The 26,896-nt window shown below is 36.7% G+C and overlaps 1 protein-coding gene and 1 non-coding gene across 2 annotated transcripts in view; both read left to right on the top strand.

Moving 5' to 3' along the window:
- The window catches only part of SYN2 (synapsin II), a 169,533-nt gene that overhangs the window by 64,197 nt on the left and 78,440 nt on the right, over nt 1–26,896 (top strand). The gene's annotated exons all lie outside the window — the stretch shown is intronic.
- LOC119510372 lies at nt 11,853–11,957 on the top strand. Its single transcript, XR_005211906.1, has one exon. It is a non-coding gene; the product is annotated as a U6 spliceosomal RNA (small nuclear RNA).

The following is a 26,896-nucleotide window of genomic DNA, read 5'->3' on the forward strand; positions in this document are numbered from 1 at the left end:
CCCATTTACACATGCACCAATGTTCACTCTTTCCTGAGCAAGTTGCCTCAAGGTGCTGGGCACTGCACTTGATGTCCCACAGGCAGTAATCTTCTACGCCAGGTAGCCACGACTTGACTGCTCTCCCACATCATTCTGTAGGAGAGCTCTGTGAGCTGCCTTCTACATTCAGGACAAACTCTGGCATGGTGAGCTTCCAATGAACTTGGTTCATTCCCTTAGGCCACCACCAGATATGGCCAGGCATACATGCTCCCAGTATGTGTACAAAGGTTATTCTGCTGCCTCTGGAACCAGGACTAGGGACCTGTACTGGGAGAATGGGCCAGCTCTGTGCCAACTTTGTGAGAAGATGACAAGAGGGGCCAGCAAGGATATCAGGAGATCCTGCCATTTTTAAGTTGCCTTCTTCTTGCTTCAGCACTGACCTTCTTACTGCAATCCTTTAACTGTTTGTGGAGCTTTGAGAAAGATGTTTCTGCCAGTGCTTGCTGATTGTTCAAAGCTTCTGTGGGGATGCAGAGCCATGGAGTTTTTCACTCAGCCATCTTGATGGGGCGAGGCCTCTGTTAGAGATTTTTATATATTCTGGATACTAGACCCTTTTCAGATATATAATTTGCAAATATTTTCTCTCATTCTATGACTTGTATTTTCACTTTCTCGATAGTATACTTTGAAGCACATGTTGTTAATTCTGATGAAGTCTAATTTATCTAGGTATTCTTTTGTTACTTGTACTTTTGGTGTCATAGCTAAGAAACCGTTGTCTAATCCACAGTCACAAAGATTTAGGCCTATGTTTTTTCTAAGAGTTTTATAGATTTAGATCTTACATTTAGGTCTTTGTTACATTTTGACAGTTTTTATGTATGGTATAGGATGGGAGACTCCAAATTCATTCTTTTGCATGTGTTGTCCCAGCACCATTTGTTGTAGAGACCATTCTTTTCCTATTGAATTGTATTGGTACCCTATCAAAGTCACTTGACCCTAAAAGTGAGGGTTTATTTCTGGACTTCTGCTGTTTGTATTTTTTACTTCTAAGAACTCTTTGTTTTTCTCTGATTATTCCTTTTTTATCATGTTTTTGTGTCATAGATGCAACATTTTTCATTAACTTTTTGAGGATATTAATGATAGCATTTAAAGTTTTTATTTCTATGTATAGTCTGTGTTTCTTCAGGTTACTTTTGTTTTGTTCATGGGTTTGATCCATGTCTTTCTTTCTGTAGTGTCTGCTAAAATTTGTATTATTCTCAACTGTCTGCTGAAATCTAAAGATGGGACACTAAAGACTGAAAGGTCTGTGCATTTGAGTGGAGCTTGTCTATTGTGGGTTATGCTGAGGATGATCCAGCTGGACCCATTGATATGTCAGTGTCTTTAGATCTTTTTTCTGGTGATTTCAGAGTCCAGGCTTTTTCTTACCACTGCTGTGCAACTCTCTCTCTGCCTTTCTTTGTGTTTCTTGCCTCATACCTATCCCCTACTCCCAGACCCCTCAACCACGTTTCTATCCTGAGTCTATCCTATTCTAATCTCCTACAAAATAACTCCTTTAATGTTTGATATTCTGAAATAGCATTTTCTGATAAGAGAAAGCAAGAATGAACAACCTTCATCATGCAAAAGAATAATATGTAAGGGTGGATTTCTAGTCTATGAGCATAGACAGCCTGCAAACTTCACTGGGTAGAAAGGTCACATTTATTTTTTACTGGACAGCCCAATAATAGGGATAAATATTGGAGTTTTCTCCATACACAAAGCCTGCCTCAACACTTTTCGTCTATTTCTTCTCTCTCTCTTTAAAGTAGATGGTCAAGAAAAGCCTTGGAAAACAGGCTCCTAAACTATTATGTCTTTAAACAAATAAAAAACTAAACACTGAATAATTTAAGAAGGATGCAACACCCTCCTTGGAACTCCCATACCTGTAGAACAGTTGCTTAAAAAGCAGATGGCTGAATCAGTTTATATTGGGGTCTGATGACTTAATAATAGGTTTTACCCCTCAGGGGAGAAAGGGAAATAACAAGGAACCTTTAGTTAAAAGAGGAACTCTGTGTACAAAAATAAGAGAACTAGATTTGGAAAATGCTTGCTATCTGGGGACGTTCTTCAGACATAAAACTTTAAGTCAAAGCCCTTCTCCTGCTCCTTTCCCCAAACTGAAGCACAGTCAATGTTAAAAGTGTGGCCATCTTCAGGAAAAAAAGCTTCTAGCCCAAAGTAGCTAGGTGATTTTACCAGTTTGTTAAGAACTGCGTTATAGTGAGAAAAGCACGGACATGAGAGACGAGACATCTGGATTATTTTCATCCAAGTTCTTCCACCAACTCACTATCTCGGACAAGCCTCTTCAATCCTCAATCCCCAAGGACCTCAGTTTCTCTAGGTCTAAAAAGGTGGTTCAACCAGATGATGTCTAAAGCCACTTCTAATAACCCTCCATGGTGTTCCTAAGAGTTGGTTTTAGTTTCTTAGATTGGAAGAAATCAGCCTTTCTCACACTGTGTTCTCTGAGATTTATTACGTATTCTGTGATGACAAAAAGGGGGTGGAACTTCTATGGCCAAAGACTTTAGGAAATGTTAGGTTAAATCTATCCTGCACTGGAAGGTCAGAGATGATGAGTGAGTCATCCTGCCCCTCCTCACATGGCATTCTTTAAAATACACTACCATCTTCTAGAGGCTTCCACATGAATCATCTCAGATGGGACTGACCTGTCTGGATGACCATCACCAACTCATCTAAGCAGAGAATTGCATTATCCAGCCTGATTACAGTGACATCATTAAGCAGAAAAGCTTTCTGTTGGTGTTAAGTGTCTACTAATCTATTTTTTGAGCAGATAGTCAATAAGGGCTGAGCTAATGTCATTATATTACAACACCTCCATCCATCACTCAAAACTATAGGTTAAAAGGCTACTCAAGCAGGAAGGAAATCATTAGCATTAGATAGTCACAGGGTAATAGACTTTCAATTCCAAAGGCAAATTTGTCTTAGAAGCTGTTGCTATCATCTTTCGGCAAAGAGAAAATGGTTAATCCCTCTGATGCCTAGCTTCAAGTATTTACACCTTTAGCTGAAATATTTCTGGAATCAAAATGTGCAAGGTGCTTGGTTATAAAATAGTAATGCATGTCATTGGAATGTATTATCTAATCCAACTTGTCTTCACCCCTAAAACACACATGTATACACACACACACACACACACCCCTAGCTACTTAGTGGCATGGCCAAGATCTGAATTCAGCTCTTTTCTTCTATTCTAGTACTCCTTTCTTCATGATGGAAAAAATATAGAAGATACTTATGTGAATAAGAGATTTGAAAAATTTTGCTTTAAAGCAACAATTAAAATCTGTACTCTATATTTTTATTAAAACTACAAAGAAATTACAAACTGAATTGCACATGATTTTAGAAAAACATGCCATGCATACACAATATCAGAAAAGTGAACACAGCCTTGAATTATATATTTAAATATTCATTTTTTTCATTTATTTATCTAAACATTTATTGACTTCACTACTAATCATATACTATGCTAGATTCTAGAGATTTAAAACTGAGGAAGATTGTGGTCCCCATATAACTTCTAACACATTAATTTTTAGTCACTGATAATATAAAAATCGGTAGTTACTAATTATTATCAAGTGTCAGGCATTATCCTGCCCTCAAGATTCTTAGAGTCTCATAAATGAAATAAAACATGTTGTAAATATGGTGGGCAGAACTCTAAGATGGCCCCAAGATTCTTGCCCTACTGCCAGGATTGTTGAATATGACGGATTTTACTCCCATGGATAGGTTATTAAATGGCACAGTTTACCTTAAGATAGGGATATTACCCAGCTGGACCTAACCTAATTACAAGAGCTCTTTAAAAGCAGAGAGTTTTTTCCAGCTGGTGGCAGAAGAGCAAGTCAGAAATGAGAAGAATGAGAAGGATTCAATGTGCCACTGTTGGCTTGAATATTGATAGGACTACATATCAAGGAATGCAGGGCCCCAACCAAGGAAATGGGATCTCAGTCCTACAGCCACAAGGAACTGAATTCTCCGAAGAACAAGAATTAACTTGGAGGTAGATTTTTCCTCAGAGACTCCAGACAAGGACTCAGCTAGCTGACATCTTATAATAAGCAGAGAACTATTGACCTACAGGACTGTGAGCTAATAAATGGGTGTTGTTTTAAGCTACTAACTTTGTGGTAATTTGTTATGTTGTAATAGGAAATTAGTACAACAAACCATTATCAACTGTGGGAATCATAGGAATTGTATGAGTCTATAGTGTCTACTAAGGTGGCAGGGTAAAGTGAAAGATCAGAGGGCCTGGGATGACACAGTGCCAGGCTAGAAAAATTGTCCCTATATAATAGAGTCCAGGTGTCCTCATGAAATCTTAAGAGAGAAAATTTTCAAGTGAGGTCACATAAATTCTGTAACTAAAGGTCTTTGAGATTATGGATTGATTAACTAGCAGTTTCTGATATATATTTCTTTTTACAAAGAACCAGAGTTGCCTTAGAGCAAGGCTTTTCTCTGACAAATCAGGGTCCGATTTTTTTTCTATCCTGGGGCTACCTAGGATCAAAACCCATTAGAAGACATGGATCTTCCCTTTCTCTCTCTCTCTCTCTGTTTCATCATTCATTAATTCATTCAAATATTTTTTAGATGTCCACTATGTGCCAAAAATTATGCATAAATAAAGGACTCTAGTGTCTCAGAGGACGCGGAGATTACTTCTGGTTTGTGGGGGTAGAGTATATTTGGAAAGGCCACATACCACTTCACTGGGCTTTTAGATACGCAAAGAGATCTAAGTTTAGGGGTCAAGAATGCTAAAGCAAGGATTCTGACACCAAACTCCAAAATCTCTACTCCTTTCACCCCAGTAACCAGGTGCAAAGCCTTTGTCTAATACTGCAATGACTGCATGAGTTGGCATTCTCCTAATTTATAGTTCACGAACAGTCGAAATCAGATTGTTCATACAATTCAATTATGTTGTCAAAGACACAAGCAGTTCCTTCTCAATTCACGGCAGGGTCTGCAAATGGAAAAGTGGATGGTTATCACAGGGATCATCAAGTCTTCAAAAACAGCAATTACATGTATTGTGCTCACTTAGTGCTAGTAGTATGCTCAAAATTCAGGAAAGATTTAGAGGAAGGCAAGTTAACATTGATCTAAACCATTGCCATGGTTTCTTTCTGAGTTGTTTCGTTTTATTGTAAGTTTCATTGTTTTGTTTTGAAAAATATTTCACATGTGCTGGAGAAGGATGTATATTCACTAATTGTTGGGTTCAGGATCTGTACATGTATGTCTATTAGATTATGTAAGTTAATTATGTTCAAATGTTCTGTATCTTTGTAGATTTTTTGATGCTTGACCTTCAAATAATTGAGAAAGATGTATTGAAATTTACTAAATATATTGTATTTGTAATTTTCTCCCTATATTTCTATCAATTTTGCTTTATATATTTTGAGGCTATGTTAGAATTATGAAATCTTTTAAATTGAACTTCCTTGTCTTACAGTGTATTTTATCTTGTATTAATATGGCTTCTCCAGCATTCTTATGTTTAATGTGTCCCTTTTGTTCACATTTCATTTTATGCCTTTATGTTTTGGGTTTGCTTCTTGAAAAAGCATATAGTTAGATTATTTTTAAAATCCTATTTGATAAATCTGTCTTCTAACTGGCAAATTTTGGCCACTTATATTTATTCAGATTATGATTGTTCTCGTTTTCCTGGGCTGCTCAAGCAAATACCATGAAATGGGTTGGATTAAACAATGGGAATTTATTTTCTCACAGTTTTGAGGCCGGGAAAATGTCCACATCAAGGCATCATCAGGGTGCTGCTTTCACCCCAGAGACTGGGGTTCTGGGCTCCTCTGTCACGTGGCAATGCTCTACTGACCTCTCTGGTCTCTTCTGGGTTCCACTGGATTTCAGTTTCTGGCTTCTCCCTCTGTGGCTTTCTCTCTTTCTGAATTTCATTCTGCGACCCATCCTGATTGAGGTGGGTCACACCTTAACTGAAGGCATCTCATCAAAAGGTCCTACTTCCAGTGGTATCATACCCATAGGAATGGGTTAGATTTAAGAACGTTTTTCTGGGGTACACACAGCTTCATACCACCACAGTAGTGATGCTTGAATTCATCTGTGCTTTTCATTTACTTTGAACATCTTTTTTCCTCTTTTCCTGCTCCTTCTTTCTTTATTTGTTAATTTTCTGAGTTCAATTGTCCCTTCTACTGATTTGGAAGTTATAGACATGCTATTTATTTTCTTTTAGTGGCTATCCTTGAAATTATACTATTGACTTTAACCAAGTTTGAAGTTAATTGATATAATAATCTCCTTCCTAAACAATTCAAGGACCTTGGAAAATGCTTCTCAATTCTTAATGTACATATGAATCACCTCGTGTGCCAATTTGGGTGTATTATGTCCCCCAAAATGCCATTATCTTTAATGCAATCTTGTGGGAGCAGATGTATTAGTGTTGATTAGGTTGGAATCTTTGGATTAGGTTGTTTCCATGGAGATGTGACCCACTCAACTGTGGGTAATACCTTTGATTAGATTATTTCCATGGAGATGTGGCCCTGCTCAATTCAACATGGGTCTTGATTAGTTTACTGGAGCCCTGGAAGAGCTCAGACAGAAGGAGCTCAGTGCTACAGCTTAGAGAGACATTTTGGAGACAGTTGTTGAAAGCAGACTTTTGCTGATGCTTTGGAGATACTGGCCCAGAGTTTGCCCCAAGAAGCTAAGCCTAGAGACATTTTGGAGAACGTCATTTTGAAACTACAACCTGGGAGCAAGCAGATGCCAGCCAGGTGCCTTCCAAGCTAACAGAGGTTTTCCAACTCCAATGGCCTTGCTCCAGTGAAGGTATACTCATGTTTATGCCTTGGTTTGGACACTTTTATGGCTGTAGAACTGTAAATTTGTAACAAAATAAACCCCCTTTATGAAAGCCAATCCATTACTGTTATTTTGCATAATGGCAGCATTAGCAAACCGGAACACCTGGGGAATATGTTAAAATGCAGATTCCAATTCAGTATGTCTGACATGGGCTGACATTCTGCATTTCTAACAAGCTCCCAGGTGATGCAGTACTGCTGAGAAAGGAAGCCTTAGAATACTTTACTTCAACTATCACCTGTTAGACTTGCATAATGCTGCTGTCCGGGGTTTTAGTTCTGTCTTTTTAAATTCCATAATTATATATTATTATTATTTTATACAGACAGTGTTCATTTGGGTTGCCTAAAGGTTTACCGATTTCTTTACTCACTTTTCCTTCTTGTATCTTAGGCTTTCCTTCTGGGATTATTTTTCTTTTTCCTGAAGTTTCTTAAGCAAAGTTCTACTGGTTGGTAAACTTTCTTTCACCCTAAGTTCTTGAAAGATAGTTTTGCATTAGTGGGCTGGAACAGACTAGACTGCCTGATGTATATGAATTAATATACATAAGCTCTTAAAGGGGTATCTGAGACATAATAAATTCTAAATGTGTTGTTGTTGTTGTTGTTGTTATATAATACCAGGTTGTCAGTGATTTTCTTTTCTCTCTTCACTTTGAAAATATCATTTCATTTCTTCTGGTTCCTGTTAGCACTATTGAGAAGGTTATAGGTCTCAACATTCGGTTATAGGTCTGTATCAATCAGAATAGACTAGGTTGTGCTTCAGTAATAAACAATCCCCCAAATCTCTCTGGTTTAATACAACAAAGTTTATTCCTTGCTCAAACTATATTTTCTACACAGTTGCAGAGGATTCTGTCCCACAGTTACCCAGCGACCCATGCGTTCAAACACTTCTATAATAACTTAGACAAGAAAAGGGGAAATGATAAATCACATGCAAGTACTCCGGGAAATGACATGTCATTTTTGTTCACATTTCACCAGGCAAAGCAAGTCACATAGCAACACCTAGGTTCAAGGAATAAGGAGATAAAATCCTACCGCATGCCCCAAAGAGAGAGAAATGAAATATTTGCAATGGCATTACTGACTACCACAGTTCTAATTGTAGTTCTTTTGTAGGTGATCTGTCTTTTCTTTCTGATTGTTTTTAAGATGTACTCTTTTGCTTTGATGTTCTAGTTTAACTACATTGTATTTAGGTGTAAGGTTTTTTGTATTTTTTAAAAGTCCTGTTTTGTGCTTCTACGCTTTCTTTGGAGATTCTGTTTTTTCACAGTTCAAATTCTTCAGCTCTTATCTCTTTGGATATTGCCTCTCTTTTATTTTCTCATTTTCTGGGAGAACAGTTTACATGTATTTTAGACATTCTCATTCTATTCTCCCTATAGCTTCACTTTCATATTTTCCATCTAGTTGTCTCTCTATGTGCTATATTCTGGGTAACTTATTTCAGATCAATATTCTAACTCATTAATTCTCTATTCAGCTGAGTCTAATCTGCTATTCATTGCAATCTACTGAGTTTATTTTTCAGTGATAGTATTTTTATTCTAAAGGTTCTATTCATTTTTTTCAAATCTTACTGCAAATTTTTCGGTCTCATCCTTTTGTTCACTCACTTTTTAAAAACTTGTTTATATTGAGGTGAAATTCACGCAGCATAAAATTAACCATTTTAAATTGGGCAATTTGGTGGCATTCGGTATATTCACAATGTTGTGCAACCACCACCTGTATCTAGTTTCAAAAAATTTTCATCATCCCAGAGAAAAACGCTGTACACTCCCCATTCCCTGTTCTCCTGAGCACGTGACAACCATCAATCTACTTTCTATTGTTGTCTTAGTTTTAAACCAGGGTTGCTGTGACAAAATACCACATACTAGTTGGCTTAAGCAACAGGAATTTATTGTTTCACAGTTTTAGAGGCTAGAAGTCCAAAATCAAGGTGTAGAAGGGCCATGCTTTCTCTGAAGTCTGCAGTGTACTGGTGGTGGCTTACTGACAATCCAAAACTCAGTCTCTGCCTCCATCACATGACCGTCTCTCTCCCCATCTGACTGCTCCTATTACTGTGTCTGGATTTCCTCAGCTTATAAGGACTCCAGTCATACTGGATTAAGGTGCACACTGATTCAATTTGGCCTCAACTAATAGGATTTTGAAGATCTTATTTACAAATGAGTTCATATCCACAGGACCAGGGGTTAGGACTTGAACTAGTCTTGGTGGGGGACATGATTTAATTCATAACAGTCAGTACAGATTTACCTATTTTGGATATTTCATACAAATGGAGGTTCATTGTTTATTTTTTTGTGATGCCTTAGATTTTGGTATCAGTGTAACAGTGACCTCATAGAATGAGTTGAAAAGTATCCCCTCTTTCTCTATTTTTTGGAAGAGTTTATGAAAGATTGGTATTAATTCTTCCTCAGGTGTGTGGTAGAATTTGTCACTGAAGCCATCTGATCCTGAGATTTTCTTTGTGGGAAGTACTTTTGTTCTGATGCAGTATCTTTACTTTCATGGGCCTATTTAGATTTTCTATTTCTTCTTCAGTCAATTTCAGATTTTGTGTCTTTCTAGGAATTTGTCCATTTAATCTAGGTTATTTAATTTGTTGGCATACAATTCTTTGTAGTTGACATGCAGTTCATATAGTCTTCCCTTATAATACTTTTTATTTCTGCAAGGTCCATAGTAATATCCCTTCTTTCATACCTGATTTTAGTAATTTGAGTCTTTTTTTTTTTTCTTGGTCATTACAGCTGAAGGTTTGTCAAATTTGTTGATCTTTTAGAAGAAGCAACTTTTGCTTTATTTTTATTTCATTAATTTTCTTTTTCTATTCTCTATTTCATTTAATTCTGCTCTAATCTTTATTTCCTTCCTTCTGTTTGGCTTTAGGCTTCATTTGCTCTTCTTTTTGTAGTTTCTGAAGGTGAAAGATTAGGTTGTTGATTTAAAATATTTCTAAGTACTGTTTTTGCTGCATCCTGTAAATTTGGTGTGCTATGTTTTCATGTTCATTCTTTTCAAAGTATTTTCTCATTTCCTTTGTGATTTCTTCTTTGACCCATAAGTTAATTAGGAGTCTGATGTTTAATTTACACATATATTTGTGAAATTTTCAAATTTCCTTTTGTTATTGAGTTCTAATTTCATTCTACCATAATCAGAGAACATACTTTGTATTTATAATTCAATCCTCTTAAATTTATTAAGACTTGTGGACTGGCCTAACTTGGTATATCTTGGAGAATGTTACATGTGTACTTGAGAAAAATGCATATTCTGCCATTCTGCTATTTTGTTGGGTGAAATGTTCTGTAGATGTCTATTAGGGTTGTAGTTGGTTATAGTGTTGTTCATGTCTTTCTATTTCCTTGTTAATCTTCTGTCTGTTTTGCTCTTCCATTATTGAAAATGTAATACCAAAGTTTCCAATTGTTATTGTGTGAATTGTCTATTTATCCCTCCAATTCCATCAGTTTTTTTGGTTCTTACTGATTTTGGATCCCTAATATTAGGTGCATATGTTTAAATTTCTGTATCTTGATGATTTGACCCCCTTTATAAATATACAATGTCCTTCTTTGTCCTTTAATAATAATTTTCATTTTATAATCTATTTGTCTCATATTAGTTTAGTCATTCCACAGCTTTCTTTTGGTTAAATGTTTGCATGGTATATCTTTTTTTTCATATCCTTTTTTCTTTTTGACTCTATTTGTATAGGTTTGCTAATGCTGCTGGAAGCAAACAACTACTAGAAATGGATTGGTTTTATAAAAGGGGTTTTATTTGGTTACACAATTACAATCTTAAGGCCATAAAGTGTCCAAGGTAATGCATCGACAATCAGGTACCTTCACTGGAGGAATGGCCGTAGCATCCAGAAAACCTCTTTTAGCTGGGAAGCACATGGCTGGAGGTCTGCTTGCTCCCAGGTTGCATTTCAAATGGTGTTCTCCAAAATGGTCTGCGTCAGCTTCCAACGGCTGTCTTCAAAATGCTGTCTCAGCTACCACTAGCTGTGAGCTCCTTCTGTTTGAGCTTTGTAGAGCTCCAAGAACTGATCAAGCCCACGCTCTCATGCATGGGGCCACACCTCCATGGAAATTATCCAATCAGAGTTTTATCACCTAGTTGGGTGGCACATCTCCATGGACACAACCTAATCCGAAGGTTCCAGCTTAATCAACACTAATATGTCTGCCCCTACAAGAATGCATTAAAGAATATGGCTTTTTCTGGGGTGTAATATATACAAACCAGCACACATGGTATATCTTTTTTCATGCTTTTTCTTTTGACCTATTTGAGACTTTAAATAAAAATCTGTCTCTGGTAAATAGCATATAGCTGGATCATGTTTTTTTAATCCATTATGGCAATATTTGCCTTTTGATTGGAGTGTTTAATCCATTTACATTTGATGCAATTACTGTTAAGGTAAGATTTACATCTACCATTTTGCTACTTGTTCTCTATATGTCATGTCTTTTTTGTTCCTCTCTTCCTCCATTACTGTCTTCTTTTTGTGCTAAGTGTAGATGCTTTTTATAGTGTAGCATTTTACTTTCCTTGTCATTTCTTTTACTTTTTTTTCTTTAGCTAGCTTTTTCTTAGTGGTTTTCCAGGACATTATAATTAATGTCTTATTTTTTGACAAGCTTGTTTGGATTAATACCAACTTAATCACAGAAATTTGCTCCTGGATAGATCCATTCCCTCCCCTTTCCTTTGTACTAGTATTGTCATACCAGTTACATCTTTACACATGTATGCCTATCAATACAGATTTATAATTATTATTTTATGAAGTGGTCTTTACAATCAAATAGAAGATATGCTTTCTTTGGCAGTACATATATTAAAATTGGAATGATACAGAGAAGTTTAGCATGGCCCCTGCTAAAGAATGACATGCAAATTCATGAACCAGTCCATATTTTTCTGTAAATCCACAACTTCTCTAATAGAAAAAAATCAAATAGAAAAATAAAGTTACAAAAAAACACATAAATACTTTGTTTGATATTTACCTGTCTTTACTGTTGCTTTTTATTTCTTCATGTGGATTCAAGTCACTGTTTATTGTTCTTTCATTTCACTTAAGGACTCCCTTTACTCTTTCATGTAAGGCAGGTTTGCTAGTCACACTTTCTCTCAGATTCTGTTTGCCTGATCATTTCTTAATTTTGCTTCAGTTCTGAAGGATCATTTTGCTAGATATAGAGTTCTTGTTACAGTCTTTTTCTTTCAGCATTTTGAATATATCTTTTGGCCTCCATGGTTTCTGATGAAAAATAAGCTGTTAATCTTTTTGAGAATACCTTTTACAGTACACAGTGAGTCACTTCTCGCTTGCCACTTTCATGTTTGTGTTTGTCTTTGGCTTATGACAGCTTGATTATGATATGCCTAGGTATTGGATCTCTTTAAGTTTATCTTACTTGGAGTTTGTTGATTTTCTAGATCTATCTTTCATCAGATTTGGAAAGTTTACAGCCCATTATTTCTTCACTTCAAGTATTATTCCTCCTTCTTTCTCTCTCTCTCTCTCCTTCTAGGACTTTCATTATGTGAATGCTGCTATCTTGATGGTGCTTCAGAGGTCTCTCAGACTCTGTTCATTCTTCTTCATTGTCTGTTCTTTTCTGTTCCCCAGATTGGATAATCTTAGTTTACCTATCTTTAAGTTCACTGGTTTTTCTTTCTTCTATCTCCTCAACTGTGCTATTGAAGCTCTCTAGAGATGTTTTTCATTTCAGTTATTGTATTTCTCACTCAATAATTTTTATTTGGTTCTTTTTTTAATTTGATCTTTGTATTGCTATTCTATATTTGGGGACATATCATTCTCATATTTTCCTTTAGTTCTTTAGACATGGTTTCTTTTTAGTTCTTTAAACATATTTAAAATAGTTGATTTAAAGTGTGTGTCTATTAAGTCCACTATCTGGGCTTCCTCAAACAGTTTCTATTGACTGCTTTTTACCCTGATTTTCGCCATAATTTTCTGTTCCTTTGCATGTCTTGAAATCTTTTATTGAAAAGTAGACACATTAAATCATATAATGTGGCAGCTCTGGAAATCTGAATCTCCCCTCTCCCAAGTGTTTGTTGTTGTGGTTATTTGTTGTTGTTGTATAAGTGTTATTTAATGACTTTCCTGAGCTAATTCTCTCAGGTATATATTCTTTGTCATTTGTGGCCAGTGAAGTCTCTGGTTGGTTATCTTAATGATCTTCTAATGATTGGATTAAATGCCTGGAACCAATAAGTCTCCCAGTGTTTGACAGGCATTCTGTATGCGTGTTGGGTCACAGGTTCAACCCTCAACCATATAGTTGGTAGCTCTGCCCTAGCCTACACTTTCTTGTGTAGAGCCTCTTCTTGTGAAGAGCCTTAAGTCAGTGAGAGGTGAGAGGTTGTGATCTTCTGAGGTCTTTGCTGGGCATGTACACAGCCATGCACACATGTGTTGCCTTCTTGATTCCCAGGAAAATGTCATCTTTTTCAGAGCCCCCTATGAACATCTTATTTCCCACTGTTTACTTTTCAGCTTCTACTGCCCCAGTCAGCCACCATGTTAAATAATTACCACTGGCTGCTCTTGACAGATGGCCCCAAGAAAAAGGCTTTTGACACTGGGAGAACTCATAGTTAACTCAATAAAAGCAAGCCTTTCAAGTGCCTTCTTACAGAAAACCACCAAATGGGTCAAATAATGACATTTCTTTGGGAATGAGGCTTTGAAAAGAGTTCTAACTCCATTTCACCTCCTCTCAGCTGCCAGGCTGCTGGTTTTAATGGTGATTGTGGCTCTTGATTTTCAAGACTCCAGTGTAGCTGGGGAGTGAGAATTGGAATGGGACAAATTAAAACACCCCAAAGCTTGCTGTTTTTACTGAGATTCAGCCATTTTTCTTGAATAAACACTCCTCAAATTGCTTTTCTTGGATCTAGGGGTCACTATGCACTTTAGATGATATTTCCATATCATTCTCTGATGTTTTCTCATACCTGTGCTTATGTTCCCTTTCCAAAAGCCCTCCCCTTTATGAAAAATTCCTATTCATTCTTTATGGTCTAGTTCAAATATCAGCTCCTCTGTCAAGGCTTCCCCTTTATATCTACCCCTAGGCAGAATCAGTCACTTCCACATCTTCTCCCATAGCCCTCTTTGCATACATCTATTACACTAATATTAATATACTATGTTTGCCTTTCTAGATTGTGAATCTCTGAGAGCAGATACTATACCTTATTCAGACTTGTATACTTAAAATATAGCATGCGGAAGGAACTGAGAAAATGCTTTTTGAATTGATTCTCAGTAAAGAAGTTACCATTGCATTGTGAGTAAGAACCTATCTCATCAAAGGCAATGAGATCCCAAATATAAGCAAAGGTTCATGATTATGAGTGAATTTTATAACACAATCTGATAGCAGAAGTCTTATAACTAATGGAATGAACAGAAAAGCCATGTGCTTTATTTTTATTTAAGCAAATGTCACTTGGAATCAGATTAGTGAAAATGGCCTTCTGGAGTTCTGGACTATTTGTTGGAACACCTGGGTACTCTTCCAAGCCACCCCCTGACCTGCTGCAGGATTCTGAAGGAGTCAACAAGAATTTTCCCTTTAATGTGAAAGTACTTAATTTCATCTTCAACTCATATATGCCCTATGAAATTTATATTTTTCGGAGATCTCTTTCCCTGCTATATGGAGAAAGAATTACTGAAAAGCAAGACTGAAGGCAAGGAGATCAGTTAGTAGGCTACTTCAAGAATCGACGTGAAAACTGATGGAGACTTGGACTAGAGAGATGTTATAAATTCTGGAGTTAAAACAGACTTATCTTGTTGTTAGTTTAGATGTCAGGAATGGGTAAGTGGAGGTGGGGGATCAAAGCTGACTCTAAAGTTCTAGCTTGCCAGGATGGAGGATATTATTTATAAGGAAAAAGTGTTGGGAGGAGGAGATAGGTTTGAAGGGAAAAAAATCAACAACAGTTCTATTTAGACATGTATATGAGACATCTAAATGAAGAGAACTCAAAAGATAAATCTTACTGGAGATAAAATTTGGAATTCATATGATCAAGATGGCATGAAACTATGTTGCTAGTTGAGGTCATCCAACAAAAGAATTTACAGAGAGAAAAGAGAAAAGGGGCCAAGTATGAGTCTTGAGGAAGCTCAACATTTAGAGATCATATAGAGGGGGATGAACCAGGAAAGGGTACTAAAAAAGAGTAACCACTGAGGTAAGAGAAAGAAGGAGAGAACAGCTAGCTTTGCTGAAGGTTGCTGAGAGAGCAAGTTCAATAAAGATAGAGAGGATAGAGAAATGTCACTGAATTTGTCGGATTGAAGGTAATTTTCCTTTGGAAAGAGCCATTTCAATGCATGGCACGGAATGGTTCAGAAGCCAAACTGTCATGGGTTGAAGAGTAAATGGAAGGTGAGAAAAAAGAGACATCCTGTGTAGACAGTTCTTTCTTGAAATGTTTTCTTCCCTTGACTTTAGTAACACTACTCTTTCCTGGTTCTCCAACCCGTCTGGGTATAGTTACCTTTGCTGGGTTATGTTCTGTCACCTTTAAATATTGCAGTTCTTCAGGACTTAGTCCATCCCACACTGCTCTTTCTCTCTCTCTTCCACCCAAGGGCTTCAGTTACCACATGTAAGCTAACAACTTTAGATTTATATCTTCATCTCAGATCTCTGTCTGAGCTTCTCACATGAATATTAAGTTGCCTATTCAGCATCCGAAAATTAAGCACAACATTGTGTTCTGCACCTGTTTTTCTTTCCTTGTTCCAGATTTCCCATTATTTACATCGTCATTTCTATTTTTTCAAGCTAGACACCTGGGAGTCATGCTAGACATTTTTCTCCTCTGAGAGGGAACACAAAAAGACTCCATACAGCTTCTGATCCCCTATGTAACCTCTCTGAAGCAAGTTTCCTCAGAGGTAAAATGAACTAAGATTTCCTATCTTTAGGATATTTTGAAAATTTAAAAATAAACCAAGGTGTATGTCACAGTGCCTAATACAGGACATGAATTTAATAAATTTTAAGTTCTGTGTACTCTCGCACTCCTATACTATCTATGGGGTCAGCCCAGTGATATTAGAATTACAGAGATGAGCAAAGATTACTCCTTGCCCTCAAGAAGCAGATAATCTATTTAAGGAGACAAAATGAATGCATATAAAACAATGAGAAAATAAAATAGGAGAGTAGAGAGCTAAGCAATAAATTGCATGGCATAGGCTTCGTGTAATAAAATTTCAGAGAAAAGAGAAAGGGTAGTCGGGATGGGGAAGGGAGTGAGCTTTGGAAAGGACTATTAGAACAGTTAGAATGTATAGTTAAGATATCAGCAAAGAAGATAGGACATTCAGCAAACAAGACATTCATGTGGAAAGGAGAATAGCATGCTCAGAGTTAGTGATGACAGCAATCTGATTTCAGCAAAGTGTGCTTATTTTTTCCCACATCGAAGTATTTTATTATTAAGTTTCCTTATTAGAGTTGAAATTCCCAATGGACACAAAGGAAAGATTGAGCCCATTATTAAGACCAAACGTCCTTGGTAAGCAGAGGCATCGTTAAACTGTCTACCCCATCTTCCCAGGAGGGGAACAAGCCCCAGACTCTGACCCAGTTGAGATAAAAATAACTCAGATTCTGGGGTGTGCTTTGAAAATATACCACACTGTCAAAATGGGTCTAATGACGTCAATCATTTTTTCCTAACTTGGATTTCTCATTAACAGCTGCCAACACTGACAGCCATTACAGTATCTCTGCACAAAGTTTCCTTTAATAAAAACCCACAGACACCACCAATACTAATATGCTTACCAGGTCTGTGGCTTGGATGAATAAGTTTTCATTCTCTAGAACTTGTTCAGTGTACCAATTTGACTTGTATAAATAAAGAGATATGGTACATAATTTGCTCCATCATTCAGCCACAGCTTCTGCGACAAATTGATGTTATAGAATATTAGAGCTGGAAGGGAATTTAGAGATCACTTTGACCTTATTTTACTAATGAGGTCACAGAGGCCAAAGGAGGGTAGTGATGAGTTCAAGGCTAAGGGGCCATGTGAGAGAGGAAGCGTCCATCAGGATGGCTAACAGACCTTGGAGAAGAGGAGTCACAGAGGGCCCCTAGTGAGGGTACTAATGAAAATGAGAAAAAGGGAAAACATTATAGAACTACTCTTAGGGCCCCAGTAGCTTTTTGGTACTGTTCAAGAAACCTGAAAGAATAAAATTGCCTCAGTCTCTTACCCAACCATCCCTTCTCCAATGTCTGTAATTTAACATAGACAGGAAACAATTTCCCAAATGTTTCGGGTGGTCAATCAATAAACATTTATTGTTTACCAACTAGGTAAAAACATTCTGAAACAATGGAGGGTGTAGAAGGCAATAATGTATCAAATGCAGTCCCTGAACCCAAGAAGCCTGCAGTCTAGCTGAGGATATAAGAAGTAACATATGAGGAATAAAATAATACAAGAATGGTCAAGGAACTTCAAGTAACTGGTATATCTAATTAATGCTCTGAATTCAGAGGAGCTTGGAAAGCTCTCAATAGATAGGAGTATAGTGAGAAGATTTCATGGAGGAACTAGGATTTGGCTAGGATAAAGATTATCTAGGAGAGAGGATGAAGGAAACCCTTTAGGCCTGCCTGGAGCTGAGGACCTAAATTTGTAGATTTCATTATTGATGAAGAAGAGATCTACTCAGAGAAAGCACAGCAAAATATGAGATTGGAAGCAGCAGCATCTATTAAGAAAATCATAGAGTTAAAATAACCTACGTTTCAAGATTCAGGTCTGTCACCTTGAGCAAGTTATTTAATCACTGTAGAAATGGGAATAATAATACCTTCCACACACAGTCGTTGTAAGAATTATAAAGCATAATAGATAAGCACCTAGCATAGCACAAGGGATATAGTAGGTGGACAAAAAAATGGCTGGATGTTTTTGTTGTTGTTAGTTGATTTTTGTGAATTAGGTTGTGTGAAAGAAAGTGCTGGTCAAGAAAATGTTAAGTGAATGAAGATAAAGTGAGTTAAGAGCCTGGACATGACTAGAGTAAGAAATGAGAGCTGAAAATGGATTTTCTGCTCTTGAAGTAAGGACTAAGCACTGGTGGGAGTTGGAGAAGAAAGAGAGGAGAAATATTGGTCTGGACCATTGTTTCTCAAACACTAGTCCCACAGCCCCTGGTTGCATGAGAATTACCTGAAAATCTTACTTACAAAAAACCAACAACCTAGGATCTCAAACATTGGAGAATCTTATTAAGGAGATGTGAGGTGGAAACTGGGAATCTTTTTTAAACTTCTATATGGAATTCTGATGCACAGAAAGACTTGATAACTGCTAAGCTAGATGACCCTTAAAGTTTCCTCTAATTCTGAGAATCTCTCATTTCAAGAAGCTGAGAACTCTGAAGGCCTAAAATACTATCCTTAAAATTCTGGGCTTCCAAGACCCAGGAAATTGAGGCCTAGTCAGCCATACTACCTGAGCTTTAAAAAACTCCATGTGATCATGTTATTCTTTGGATTAAAAAAAAAATATGTATCTTCAAGTCAAGCTCTTTGGATTAAAAAAAATCTTCAAGTCAAGCTTGGCTTTCAAGGATCTTTATAATTTAGGCCCAGCCTACCTTTCCAGGTCATTTTTTGACAACTCTCCTCTATGCAACATATACTCAGATTATACCATAAGATCTGCCATTTTAAAAATACACACTTCATGCTTCTGCCACTTTTGTATATGCTCTTGCCTCTGCCTAGAATGATCAGTCTCTTGCTCCATCCCTACAAGTCCCTTATCTATCTGGAAAATTTACTCATTCTTCAAAACCACTAGGATGTGATCTTGTCTCCAGATACAGTTATTTACTTTTTCCTCTGCGCTCTCTATATCTCTTTATACAAGTCTTTCTCTCACTTATTATGGTTAATTGCTTGTGTATCTGTATTTGCTACTAGAATGAGCTCTTGGAAAACAGGAATTGTGTCTTAACCACCCCTTGAAGAAAGAAGACCACATTTTTTTTTTTATATCTGGATCTCAACCCTAATTGTCTTTAGAAATTCTGCTTAAAGGTATAGTGAGGAAATTTTGAACATTTGTGCTCTGCTTAACAGTGAAGCAGTTTTAAAATTTCTTATGTTTTCATAAGTGACCCTAAACAGTTCAAATTCTAAGAAACTTCTTAGTATGATCTCAGATATACAGGAAGACTTAAAGATAGCATATTGGAAGAAAAACTTTTTTAAAATGAATTTTCATTGGGAAAAAGAATAATGGCTGATCTGTAGTAATCTGCCTTAATTACTTGTTATGGTGGCATCTCCCTCTGTTGATAGTTAATACTTACTCTGTACAATTATTCTGTGATTTGACCAGAATAATTCTGAAACTCAAATCCAGAATTTTTTATTGAAAGACTTGATGCTAATTTTGTTATGGCACACCTGCCTCTCAATAGCCACCAAGTAAAGAGTTAAAGGTAACAGAGTGCATAAGCTATAACTACAGCTTTACTATAAATCTTCTATTTCAATAGACAGTCTTCTGAGATGCTGAGTTAGAAGCAAGACATAGAGGCTAAATCACTGTTAAGTTCCCACTAAGTCTTGAGGTTTCAGTATTTTGACAGAAGTAAATTCCTAGTATAAACAATACCTATAAACCAATTTAAATTTTAAAAATTATTCCCCCAAATTAAGTACAGAATAAGAGCACTGAGATTAGTCAAAAGACCTGGCCTCAAATTCTAGCTCCAACTAATGCTGCATGTGATTTCAAATAAGTTGCTTTCCTTGCGTGGGCCTCCCTTTTAAGATAAGGATGACACCACTTGAACTATAATCATCAAAATTAACCTTGAATATGAAAGTTCTTTGAAAGGAATAAAGTGCTTTTACTCTGATAATACATTTGTTGTAGTATTTACTATGACAAATACATTTATCAAGTATTTACTATGTGCCAAGTACTCTGCAAGATATTTGCACATAAATTATCTTAGTTAATTTTTAAACCCTAAGAAGAGGTTGAGATCATTTCTCAACAGTCACTGAAATTCAGAGAAGTTAGCTATCTTACCATGTCTCATAACTTATAAATACATCTCAAGTTTTTTTTTATTTTGGCTTTTTGCTTTTTTTTTCTTCCTTACTCCGAAGCTCTGTTCTTTTCCTGCTATATCATGCTGTCTCTTAAAAAGTCTGCAATAATCATTCTCCTCTCCATATCCCCATAGTTGAGATAATCAAATTTTGCTCATAATAGGCCCAAATAGCAAAAAGTTTGGGTAACACTAGCATTAAAAGCTACCGCTTAAATATGAGCCATCAAAATATTTCTGAGAAGAGTTTAGGGCAAGATTGTTATCTTCTGCTAGACCCTTGCTTCTTAAATTGGAGTAATGTGTCAAAAAGGATATATCCCTACAGAATAAGCACATCTCCATGGGAACAGCCTAATCCAAAGATTCCAACCTAATCAACACTAATATGTCTGCCCCCACAAGATTGCATTAAAGAACATGGCATTTTGGGGACATCATACATCCAAACTGGCACAGGGCCATTTATAACTAACAGCACATTTGCAGGAAAGTAGTGTAAGTTTTCTGAAGATGACAGTCTCAGAGACTTCCTTTATCACCTCTCTGTTTATCAGCTTTTCTGGGTCTCACTCTTGTAAGGAGCTGTTGATTTTATAACTCATAAGGACTAAGGAGCCAGTCAAAAGACAAAAAAAAAATAAGTTCAGAATTAAATATGCTAGTCTCAAAGATATGTGTCCTCTGGAAATCAGGTCAGACACCTGGGCAGAAAATTTCTTAAAATGCTTTTAGTCTATTTCCTGGTATTGAATTGCAGCTTATAGTGCTTTCAGGGCTACCCTGTGCCTATTAATTTCTCTAATCTAACTCCCTAAAATTACAGAAAAGAAAACTAAGAACCAAAAGTGACTACCTGGGATTACAGAACTCATCAGGAGCGAAGGCAAAACTAAAACCCAGAACTCTTGAATCCAGCCCAGGATATCCACCATGCACCACAGTTGCTCTTAGATAATACATAACCCTTAGGACATCCCGTCTCTCCTTTCTCCACTCCTGAGATACCTTCCTCTGACTCCCCCTAGATACCTAATGCCCTTGGGCTCCCTAGAGGCTGCTACAAAACATTTCACCCAGGATTGCTCCAAAATTGACTCTTCTTGAAATCTCATCTGATCCGCTGTCTAGGCAGAAAGAACCTGATTAACTAGTTTATATATGGATTTAATGGATTACCCTTCCCAGGAACGTCTGCAGGGTATAAGAGGATACCAGTTAACAAAAAGAATAAAATTCTCTAATATTTTGAAGGGCTTCTCAGAGAGTCTGAATGACTCCAGAGGATATAGTTAGGAACATTAGAAATGGTTAGATATCACAGGGAAGCAAATTGCAGCTCAAAATTATAAAGAATATTCAAAGTGATCCAATGGATTATCTCAAGAGGCAAAATAAACTCCTGACCATTGAAGACTATTCATTAAAACCCACATGACTACCTGAAACAGAGATGCCATAAATAGGATTTTTTAAATTATGGTGAGTGGAGAGAGACATGTCCGGGAGGAGGACCATCCCAGCATTCTCCTCTTCCCACCCTAACCCATGAAATATATTATACAGCTCTAAGGATGTTGCTGTTTCCCAAATGTTGTCATTTTCCACTCAGTAGAATGTTGGCAGCATATGGGATAAAATGGAGCTGTTGTGGTAATTCTGCTAGGCAGATGGAGGAATTGGGTCTTCCTCAACCCCAATGGGCTCTCATTTCCAGACAGATTAAGATGAGCAGATGGTTGGGCTCTGCATCGTCCTCGTGGGACACCACTGGGTGGAAAAATGATGAAGGGCCATCTTCTGTGGGAGGCAGCAGCCCACACATAGACTCTTGAGGCTCAGGGAAAATCACGACTGTATACAGAGAGAGAAGTTATACAGAAACAGCAGTTTCAGGAATATTCAAGCACTTCTAATATTTTCTGAGTGTTTTTCTAAACCTGAAGGCTTTCCAACTCTAGCGGAAATTTCTGTTTCGGGTAGAGGGGGTCAACATCCCTATTGTCCTTAGCTCCCTCCTTGAGTTTTCCCATTCCTCACTGCCCCAGATCTATGAACCTAGGGTAAGAAGCCAGACTCAAACTTTAGTTTGCAAGATTTGTTGGCACCAATGCTGAGAGTGCTGGTAATTCTTAATCTGGTCAAAGGCATCCTAGCTGGGTGAAAAATGGGGCAGATTTTATCTGAATGACTCCAAAAGATATAACTAAGAGCAATAAGAATCATTAGACATTAGAGGAAGGCATTCTTTAGCTCAATATCTTTGAGAACTTTTTAACAATCAAAGTAATCCAACACACTCTCTCAAGGGACAGAAATATATGAACTAGAGGGAACACTGGAGGTCAAAAAGTTTGTTATTTATAAAATAAAGAAGAAAGATTAAGGAGACAGGTGAAGAGAGACAGCAGTGAGTCAAAACCCAGGTCTTTTGACTTCTAACCCAATGCCATTCTCCTATATAATAAAGGACTAACACATGGGAAAAAGAAATGACAAAATATTGTACATGACAGGATTCTAAAAGTCCCGTTGATAAGTATCGATGGGTATATATCCTTTAAAACTTCTCAGGCAGGTTTTTACTCCAATTTATGTGTAAATATCTCTTAGTAATAGCTACTTATTATTTCCTTAATTATGTTATTTCAACTTCTGACAGCACTTTAGAAAGTTCTTCCTTTTAAGAAAAGAGTTAATAGAGCAGGCTTGAGACTGCTACCCTTAGAAAGGCCTGTTTATGATGTTGGCCCTTGGCTGGCCTCCAGGAACTTGAATCTCAGGAGAGTTCCCACCATTCCCAGAACTGATAAGACTGGCTTACTGTGGTTAAACAGTTTGTACAAACAATGGGGTTTACGCTGAGCATCTTTCCTTCTAGGAACCTAGAATTTTGGTATGTGCTAGGCAGAAGGTACCTATGTAACCAGCTCCCAATAAAAACCTTGAGCACCGAGTCTCTAATGAGCTTCCTTGGTAGACAATTTTTCATACAAGTTCTCACTGCTTTGTTGCTGGTTAAGTTTGTCCTCTCTGTTGGGAGAGGACTTTTGGAAGCTTGCATCTGGTTTCCTCTGGACTTTGCCCCATGCATCTTTTCCCTTTGCTGATTTTGCTTTGTAGACTTCAGTTGTCATAAATCTTAGCTGTGAATGTCATTATATGCTGCGTCTTGTGAGTCTTCCTAGTGAATCATTGAACTTGAGGATGGTCTTGGGGGCACCTGCCACACATACTGAGCCTACTCTCTCTTCCTTAGTTTCTGCTCATTTTTCCTTCAGTTCTTCACCTTACAACAAACAGTAAAGTTAATGACAAACCTAATACACACACAAAAGAACACTGTGCACTATAGGAAAGGTCACTTAAAGGAAATGACTTGAGTTGGGCCTTGAAGAGGATGGCATATAGACAAGTGGGAAAAGCCAAGAGATTACAAATCAATCCATTTACATATTCAGGCAAATAGTCTGAACATAGGAAAAGTTCTCAATCCCTGGTGGGGGAGGAGGCATATGTGATGGCAGAAAGATGCATTAGATACTACTGAGAGAAATATTTCTTCTTACGTTCTTATTTTCTAATTTTCAAGCACTGTAAGAAATCGTCAGTTCAATTACAGAAACTTTTGTAGCCCCAGAAATGTACAGAACATGTTTTGGATTTATTACAAAGGACTAATCACTATCTGAATTGCCCTCTCAAATATTCTTTCAGAACATTAGGATTTGCATTGATTAAAAAAAATAATAAATGAAAGGAAGGCACTAAAAGCTCAAATATCTAACATGAACAATCTAATAATATGCACTAAAATAAGGAATGCAAAAAAAGCAAATCATCTTTTAGCTACCTTTTTTCATTATAGAAATGCAAAATACCTGGAACAATAGCTCATTCCTTCTGAAACCAACAGCAAGTTAATATTACATATTCAATTTTCCTTTCAAGTAGTTTTCTTTTTGTGATTTGATATTACAGACATAATTATAACATTGTATTAGAAAAGACAATTGTGTGTGTTTAAATAAAAACTTTCACTTGTTTATTCAATGGGCATTTATCAAGCATTTATATGCCAAGCACTGTACCAGGCTAATAGTGCAGATTAACCTTTGACTAAACTTTGTTGTTCATTGTCAAAAAAAGCTCTGAGTTCTAAAATCCAGATGTGATAAATCCTCTCATCAGTGAAAATACATTAATAGATGATGCTATTTACTTTCTTCATAATACTTAGCAATGAAATTATGTTTTTTTCTAAATTATTCAAATTCTTAAAGATTAGCATTTTTCTTCCACAATAATTGGGACAGCAAATACTCTGAAAATTTTGATGCAAAGTCTGATTGAAATCTGTGTCCAGAATTTAGGGTTATCCTGCATGAATTTTCCTTGGAGTGAATCCATCTCAACTGAGTCACTTGCTTCAAGCTCAATCTAATTTACTAACCTAACTAGCTCTGAAGACTAGATTACAGAGGAGACACTGTAAGTGATTAGATTACAGAGTGAGATTATTGTGTTTGCAAACTGCAGAAAGCTGGAAAACTGATCAGAAAAAAATTAGAGGGGAAACTGTATCTCTGTCTCCACCATCTTTCCCTCTATTAAATTCTATACCATTGGGCAGCAGCTGGTTCAGCCTTCCTTCAATATCCCTTCCTCCTCTGTCTTGCCTTCTGTCTAAAGCCACATAATTTTCAAGATCAAAGTTAACTTTGATCACTCCTGCTTGTCCAGATTATCTGTCACTACACAGACATTTGACATGTTGTAATCTTAGCATCCCTAAGCTGTAAAGGTGTCCCAGTTTGTTTCCAGGAGAAGCTGAATGGAAGGCTCATGGGCTTTGTAATGACACAGCTCTACCACAACAAGCCATGTGTTATTGGAGAAATTACTTAATCTCTCTTAATCTTGGTGAGTAATAATATTTACCTAATAGAATTGTTGCAAGAATTAGCTAATGTAGGGAAAACACTTGGTACAGTGTCTGGAACCTAGTAATGACTGATAAAAAGTATCTATTATTATTAGTATTCCCTTGAAATTATAGTATTTTCTCCATTCTCACTCCCTATGATTTTGTTACCAAAATCAAAAATTGATACACACAGTTTGAAAAAATAAAAGTTACTACTTTTAGGTTCAAAAATTAACCTCAGAAAAATATTTTACATGCCAAAAACACTGGATTTTGCCTAACATTTTCATGGCTCGGGGCAAGGAGACTATTTGAAGTTAGTGCTATCTGAGAAAATTCAAGAAATGTCGCACCATGACTGCACTTAATCTGGCATTTACCCACCTCACACGGGCATTATTTCATCAGTCTTCTTATTAACCTGCTTTCTTCCTGCTTCCAAAGGTGATATGGTATTATGGGAAAAGCATGAGCTCTGGAGTGAGTCACACATGTATTCTAGTCCTCACTCTACAATTTATTAGCCATGTGACTTAAGATTGTTATTTACCTCTCTGTACCTCAATATCTTCATCTTAAAATGGAATAATCCATAGTACGTAGTACATACCTCATAGGACTTTTGTGAGGAGTAACTGAATTAATACATACTCTGAAGTGTTTAAAATGGGGCCTGGCAAACAATAAGTGCTCAAGGAATGATGACTATTAATATTAGCAGTCTGTGTGCTCTATAAAGACAGTAATTGACTAACTTGTTTTTTTAAAACATTGTACATGTGGCCTAGAGTTGAAAATAACAGGCATTGCACATGCTTTTCTGAGTAAATGAAAAATTTAAAAAGAGTATGTGCTTCTAATGAGATATCAGAGGTGGAAAGCATCCCTTTAAAACACTGTCCAAATACAGGAGGAAATACTGCCCAGCAATTCTTAGTGTATAAGAAATTTGTTATCAAAGGAAAAGACGAAGAACAGGATAACTTTTCAATTAGTGAGCCAGAAGATTTGTTTTTTTCATTTAAAGAAAACTGCAAGGTTAAGAAGAAACTCAGTAGCATCCACAGATAATCATGGACTGAAGCTTATTTCACTCTTCTGCTATAATGGCAGGGCATCCTTCCATTATAACCTCCCCTATGTTAGGTAGATAAAATCCCATATGTCGTATCAACTGATATATCAATTATACCCAAAGTAATTTTCTTCCAAATGGAGTAACAGAGTTCTCTTTATATGTGTCTAAACATTTAATGTAAAAGCTTTTCCCTATGACCTCAATTCTTCTTCTTTGGAAAAATTGAGACTCTATATTTTGAAAATTGAAAAACCCACCTTTGTGAGAGCCTTAAGCTTATATGTAGAAATGGAATGATGCTTAGAAAGCCACTGAACTAAAATTAAGACCTGGGTCATCAAGCATATCTGTAAGAACTTGGGCAAGTCACTTCACCAGTCTAAACTTAGTTTCCTTTTTTATCAGGAGAATGGAATAATTAACAAAGTATTTAGTAAACTATGAATTATTACAGAGAAGTGAAACATTAGGATTAATTTATCATTAGTAAAGCTGGAAGAAGAGTGGCATCTTCAAGTTCTTTTGACAAGAAAACTCATTATAAATCAGTGTAACAAAAAAGAATTTATTGTAAGGATACAGGGATATCTCAGAGTACCCAAGAGCTTGACCTCTTGAGAGACTGAAATCAGAAACTGCAAAGTCATCAGGAACCAAAATTGCTCTGTCCCTCATCTCTGATTTTTCTCTGCTT

The sequence above is a fragment of the Choloepus didactylus genome, chromosome 1 (genome assembly GCF_015220235.1).
Source record: "Choloepus didactylus isolate mChoDid1 chromosome 1, mChoDid1.pri, whole genome shotgun sequence".
Classification (NCBI taxonomy): Eukaryota; Metazoa; Chordata; class Mammalia; order Pilosa; family Megalonychidae; genus Choloepus; species Choloepus didactylus.